Source organism: Dendrobates tinctorius, unplaced genomic scaffold (genome assembly GCF_039654945.1).
Source record: "Dendrobates tinctorius isolate UK_male_01 unplaced genomic scaffold, ASM3965494v1 ptg000274l, whole genome shotgun sequence".
NCBI classification, from domain to species: Eukaryota; Metazoa; Chordata; class Amphibia; order Anura; family Dendrobatidae; genus Dendrobates; species Dendrobates tinctorius.
Genome location: NW_027361941.1, coordinates 2,779,168 through 2,786,215, shown reverse-complemented (window position 1 = coordinate 2,786,215; position 7,048 = coordinate 2,779,168). Strand labels below are relative to the sequence as shown.

Below are 7,048 nucleotides of genomic sequence, written 5' to 3'. Positions count from 1 at the left end.
GATCCCAGTGCTCCTCAGGATCATCAGGTAGATGGAGAGAAGGTGTCAGGAGATCTCCCCTATGATGTGTAGACGGCTGTGAAGGTCTTGTGCTCAGTCTTGTTTTATCCACCAGTATTATATGTTTTATACTTGTGTAATGAGAACGGTGGAGATGGCAGTATTAGAGCTGATCATAGATGGGACTTCTCCATCTGTCTGTGACTTTTACAATATTTGTTTCAGGGTGAAGATCTGACCCATATTAACACTACAGAGACATATGTGAGGGGTGATGAGTGGTGTAAAGAGGAGATTCCCACATATGACTACCCAGGTGAGTAGTAACCACTGAATGCAGAGAAGTCACAGATTCCTCTCAGTCACCGGCTGTGGCTGCTTTATCGGTGGTGTAGTCCGGCCGTATTACCATGATCACCATTTTGCCTCTAGACCACAACATTCTCCTCCACCCAAAACTGTTCAAATGACTTTGGGCATTGAAAGCCCTTTTCTATAGAACTTACAACCTGGAGGATCCACCTACCCCCTGGTATTAGTGTGAGGGTGATCCCTTAAGGCGAGATCTATATGATTGCTTGTACCTGACCCAATATAGGCTGAGTGTGCATTCACAGTCACAGCGAACACAGAGTTAGATGTCTACTCCTTTCTCAGCAAAGGCTTGCACACAACTGAAGTTTATTCTCAAGACAAAGAAACAGGAAATGGGTGTCACACAATCTTCTGAGTAGCCAGTGTCAGTCTATGATAGGTCCATTTCAGCTTCACTTCCATATATGGTATCCAGTATCTCAGCTTCTGCATTCCAAGGATTCCTTCCAGGGTGTTGTCTGACGACATAGACGCCATCTTGGTACACCATATGTAATAATAATAATAATCTTTATTTATATAGCGCCAACATATTCCGCAGCGCTTTACAGTTTATCACTTTCAAAACACAAGTCATAAGTTACGTTAACAATACAATAATTAAAGCAAAATAGGACGACCCTGCTGGTGAGAGCTTACAATCTACAATGAGGTGGGGGAGATACAGAGTACAGGTGTGTATTTACAATGAAGGTCCAGCCTTCTTGAGGGAGTGAGAGATGGATGGAGATAGTGAATGGGCTACACACGCACACTTACACATAGAATGACTTTGATTAATGAACGTAATAGGCCGCTCTGAACAAATGTGTTTTGAGGAAACGCCTGAAACTATGCAAATTGTGGATAGTCCTAATTTCTTGGGGTAGAGCATTCCAGAGGATAGGAGCAGCGCGGGAGAAGTCTTGGAGTCGGGAGTGGGAGGTTAAGGATTAGTGCAGAGGTTAGTCGAAAGTCGTTTGCAGAGCGCAGCGGTCGGTTAGGCCGATGGACAGAAATAAGGGAGGAGATGTAGGGGGGTGCCGCACTGTGGAGAGCTTTGTGGGTGAGAACAAGTACTTTGAATTGGATACTATAATGAATGGGCAGCCAATGTAAGGACTGGCGAAGAGCGAACGCGTCCGAGTGCCGATTAGTCAGATAGATGACCCTGGCTGCTGCATTAAGTATGGACTGGAGAGGGGATAGTCAAGTGACGGGGAGGCCAATTAATAGAGCATTGCAGTAATCCAGGCGGGAGTGGATCACTGCTACAGTGAGGGTTTTTGTTGTTTCCATTGTGAGAAAAGGGCGGATTCTAGAGGAAGAGGAGATGACGTGGCACCAGAGAACAAAACACTGAAGGTGTGGTCAGAGAGATAGGAAGAGAACCAGGAGAGAGCAGTGTCCTTAATGCCTAGTGACTGGAGCATAGAGAGTAGGAGATGGTGGTCAACAGTGTCGAAAGCTGCAGACAGGTCGAGAAGAATGAGCAGAGAGTGGTCACCGTTACATTTTGCTGTCAGAAGGTCATTGGTCACTTTGATGAGTACAGTTTCAGTCGAATGTAAGCGGCGGAAGCTGGACTGTGAAGGGTCTAGGAGGGAGTGAGTGGAGAGGTAATGGGTAAGGCGGCAGTAGACTAGGTGCTCCAAGAGTTTAGAGATGAAGGGGAGATTGGAGACTGGTAGTTGTTTGTGCAGGATGGGACGAGAGCGGGTTTCTTTAGTAATGGAGTAACGATGGCGTGTTTGAAGGAGGATTGGAAAATGCCCGAGGAGAGGGAGAGATTAAAGATTGTAGTTAGGTGAGTTGTGACGACTGGAGCTGTGAACTGACTTATATAAGGTTTAATAATTGATTTCATTAGCCATTCTCTCTTTCACATTAGGAGACGCTGACCGTTACCTGCCCAGATCTGTAACTATAAAGCCAAATGACAGCGTACGTAGAAGGTGCTGACAAGATAGAAAATCACTTGGAGAAAAATCTTATGCTGGGCCTGTAAGAGAAAGCGGAGGGTAATGATGCTGTTGGCTTCCTAGATCCCTGAGATCTTATCGGATGAATCTTCTCTCCCTTCTGTGCTGCTGAATGTCTCATGGTCCCTACAAGACCAGGTCCAGTCTTTCTGGCCAAACTTCCCTTTTATGAGCGACACCAGTAAATGTGCAGTGAGGCCAAGTGTGAATTTCTGTCCAATAACAGCAGAGTTTCCCTTTATCCTGACTTTTCAATTTGTATTAAAACCAACTAACTTCAAGGAGGATTGTGATAATCTCCAGGACAAACATTCCACCTGTGCCCTGATAGATCTCTAAGCTGTGCGTGGCTGAGGGCTGTAATATACATTTATTCCCGCCTGCAGGAGGTGTGTTGGCTCCAGCCCTGGTGTCATGGATTCACTCCACATCATAAATTACATTGTTTTCCAACCTAAGGAATTCAGATTACTGCACAATCTCTCCTGAAATGGGGAGCAATATTATTTTCTCTAATCTTCTGGTCAGGATCCATAGTAGCTCCAATGGTCCACCATAAATGAGGGCGACTCTGGTTTACTGTTGTTTAATCTGTATTTGTAGTTTTCAGTTAATGATATTCTCGTGCTCTGGGGCGGGGCTGTGGGTGGGGCTGTGGGCGGGGCTTTATGAAGTGTGCTGATTACATATTCATCTGTATTGGCTTATGACAGGTCGCTGATCCCTCACTGACCTGCCCCCATTATTACATAATGTATATAATAGCATTGATATTATTGGTGATAATGCCTATAATATTGTGGCTATCGTGAGGCTTAGAAAAAAAATTACAGACAGCAAAATGACACGGCGATGGTGGCGCCTGCGCAGTAGCCTCTATCTCTTACTTATAGATGCTACTGCGCAGTTGCCGCCATCGAAGGTGACATTTTGCTGGATGTAGTTTTTTTTCTAAGCCTCACAATAACATATTGTGCCCAGCTTGTGTCTCTGGAGACCTCCCCCCACCTACCCCCGGAAATTGTTACGTCAGCTCTACTCAAATGTGTCTGTCACTAAATAAACCAAATGCTTGAATGTCAAAACAGTTCAAAAACGTGGTTCTGTGTGGAAGATTGTAAAGCCGTCATGGAGGCATAAGGCTGGCAGTGATGGGCATTGTGGGTAATAATAGCGGGGATCATGCCTCATTCCTCTCTAGGAACATACACGACATCTTCTCTGGGGGTTCTTTCTTGTTTCAGCTACTGGGATGAGTGCAATAAAATGTCGCTCAGTGAGTCTTCTCACATCTTCACATTCTAAAGGATTGGCGGGGACAAAATTATCAAAAACAAGCTTTTCAGTGACCTTTTCCTGATAATCAAGGAAAGTGTCTGCATTTCCGGCTTTTTTGTATAACACAAAAGAATTATATGTGGCCACCTGAAACAAATACATGACTAACTTTTTATACCAGATATATGATTTTCTTGATTCCTGGTATGGCTGTAGAACCTGATCTGCAAGGTCCACACCTCCATATATTTGTTGTAGTCAATGACAGACACAGGTTTTGGAGTAGTGGATCCCTGTTGGTCTGCAGTGGCCCTTGTGGCATCTGTGTGGATCGAGCTCAGGATAAAAATATCATTTTTATCCTTATACTTAAGGACAAGCAGCTCTCCATTGTGTAAAGACCCTGACTGCGCCTTTCAGAACTCTTTGCTGAGCAATGATTGTGGAAACCCCTGACGGTTTTTGTGAATGGTCCCACAAGCCCCTATGTTATGTTCAACCAGACTTTTAAATAGAGGTATGCTGGTGTAGTAGTTGTCAACATACAGATTGTAGCCTTTTTGTAGAAATGTAGATCAGCTCCCAAACGATTTTTCCAGATGTCTCCAGATAAGTAGGGCGTGGCTTGAACAGGGCTGTTGGACCAATAGGACTGAATGCTCGTTTTTTAACAAGCCCCATAGCGAATGTAAGTCCTAAAAATGTTTGCATTTCTAGGACATTAGTTGGTTCCATAAATTTGACCTAGCATAATAGGATCGTGGATTCTGGCTGATGAATTGGGACACATATAAATTTGTAGGACAATATGCTCTAGCAAGCTATCAGTCAGAAACAAATTAAAAAAATAATTGGTCCAAAATTTTCCACCTCCACATTTATACCAGGAATGGCATTAAAATTAGGGATGAATGGAGTAGCCGAATCCGAAGCCTCCCATCTGGGAAATGCTACATCAAGAGGCAAAGCCCCTTGGACATCGGTGTGCGCCAATTCACGAGCACTAGGGACAGCGCTAGTACTGGGCATTGTTCCCTGAGTTGGAGACATTTCTCCAGAAGCGCTATTTGTCCTTCTTGTTGTACTGGTCCTTGTGTGTGAGGATGGACCGGAATCACTGCTCATTTCTGAGCTATCACTGTCGCTGCTACTAAAGGCCTCGTAATCCACATCGCCATCTGACACTGCACTTTCTTCACTGTCAGAACATAAAAGTGTATAAGCCTCCTCTGCACTATAATACTGACGGGTCATTTTATTCGTTTTTATTTATTTATTTTTTTCCGGAAAAAGAGAACTCTGACATGACTGATGTGACATGACCCAATTATTGGGGAGACAATTGAGAAAAGCCTAATTCTTTATCCTAATCCTAACTTTAGCCTAACAGTAACCCTAACTATAGCATTAACTCTATCCTGCCTTATCTGTTTTTCTATTGACAAATGATGGACCTGAGTGGGGACTTGTTTTTTCTGAGATGAGAATTGGTATTATTTTTGCCTACATAACATTGATTGGTTTCTTTTTATTTGATATTTGGGAGGCAGAATGAACAAATAGTTGAACACCACACACTACTGGTTCATCCAACAAGGTTTTCTATTAGATGGTGAACTGTCATTGTCTTGGTAAATAATTAAAGTTTTTTACATAGCTTGCTATTTTTATGGACAGTTTAAGTAGAAATGTTCAAAAATATAAAACTCAAGGATATTTTATTAAAAAATAACAATTGTTTTTTATCTTAGCAGATGACTGTACCAGGAGATCAGAGGGACAGCTGACATCTTCAAGTTTTAAATCTGATGATCTTGAGATCCTACCAGATACAACTGAAGTGAATGCCAGTACTCCAGATATACCATCATCCATTCACAGCAAAGATCTGTCATCTGATCCTATGAAACAGGTCCCATCTTCTGATTCATTACTGACTACTAAGGAAAATCAAAGTCACAAAAGAGGCAATAAAAAACAAACTGCTCCTAAAGCAAAGAAGTCATTTTCATGTTCAGAATGTGGGAAATGTTTTAACAAGAAATCTCATTTTGTTACACACCAGAGAACTCACACAGGGGAGAAGCCTTTTTCCTGTTCAGAATGTGGGAAATGTTTTCACTGGAAATCACAATTGGTTTATCACCATAGAACTCACACAGGGGAGAAGCCTTTTTCCTGTTCAGAATGTGGGAAATGTTTTAACCAGAAATCAGATTTGGTTTATCACCATAGAACTCACACAGGGGAGAAGCCTTTTTCCTGTTCAGAATGTGGGAAATGTTTTGCACATAAATCACATTTTGTTAATCACCAGAGAACACACACAGGGGAGAAACCTTTTTCGTGTTCTGAATGTGGGAAATGTTTTAGCCAGAAAGCGATTCTTGTTAGACATCAGAGCATTCACATGGGGGAGAAGCTTTTTTCCTGTTCAGAATGTGGGAAATGTTTTAATCGGAAATCAGATTTGGTTAATCACCATAGAACTCACACAGGGGAGAAGCCTTTTTCTTGTTCAGAATGTGGGAAATGTTTTAACCTGAAATCACAATTGGTTAATCACCAAAGAACTCATACAGGGGAGAAACCTTTTTCATGTTCAGAATGTGGGAAAACTTTTAACCAGAAATGTCATCTTATTAGTCACCAGAGAACTCACGCAGGGGAGAAGCCTTTTTCCTGTTCAGAATGTGGGAAATGTTTTAACTGGAATTCACAATTGGTTAATCACCAAAGAACTCACACAGGAGAGAAGCCTTTTTCATGTTCAGAATGTGGGAAATGTTTTAACCAAAAAGGGAATCTTGATGAACACCAAAGAACTCACACAGGAGAGAAGCCTTTTTCATGTTCAGAATGTGGGAAATGTTTTAACCATAAAGGGAATTTTGTTAAGCACCAAAGAACTCACACAGGAGAGAAGCCTGTTTGATGTTCAGAATGTGGGAAATGTTTTAAATGGAAAATAGATCTTGATCGCCATCAAAGAACGCACACAGGGGAGAAGCCTTTTTCCTGTTCAGAATGTGAGAAATGTTTTAACCGGAAAGCGCTTCTTGTTAGACATCAGATACCTCACACAGAGGAGAAGCCATTTTCATTTTCTTCATGTGGGAAATATTTTACTTGGAAATCAACTGTGAATAAACATCAGAGACGTCACATAGGGGAGAAGTCTTTTTTATGTTCATAGTGTTGGAATAGTTTTAACCAAAATTGAATCTTCTTAAATGGGTTGTCTCTTGTCATTCCTCATGTTTGCTGACAAAAGGATAAAACTAAGCTTTATTAATTCCAAATGTAAAACTGTACCCAAAATTCACCCCCTGAAGATTAGTTAATAGGTGACTAATAGAAAAAACATGTACCCCACATCTCAGTATATAGGTAGAGGTGACGTATACACACTCACTCTCCAAGCCTCTCATTTC

General features: G+C 42.0%; 1 pseudogene; it reads left to right on the top strand.

Moving 5' to 3' along the window:
- Positions 1-1,094: 1,094 nt before the first annotated feature.
- On the top strand, positions 1,095-6,810 carry LOC141072543 (uncharacterized; annotated as a pseudogene).
- Positions 6,811-7,048: the final 238 nt, after the last annotated feature.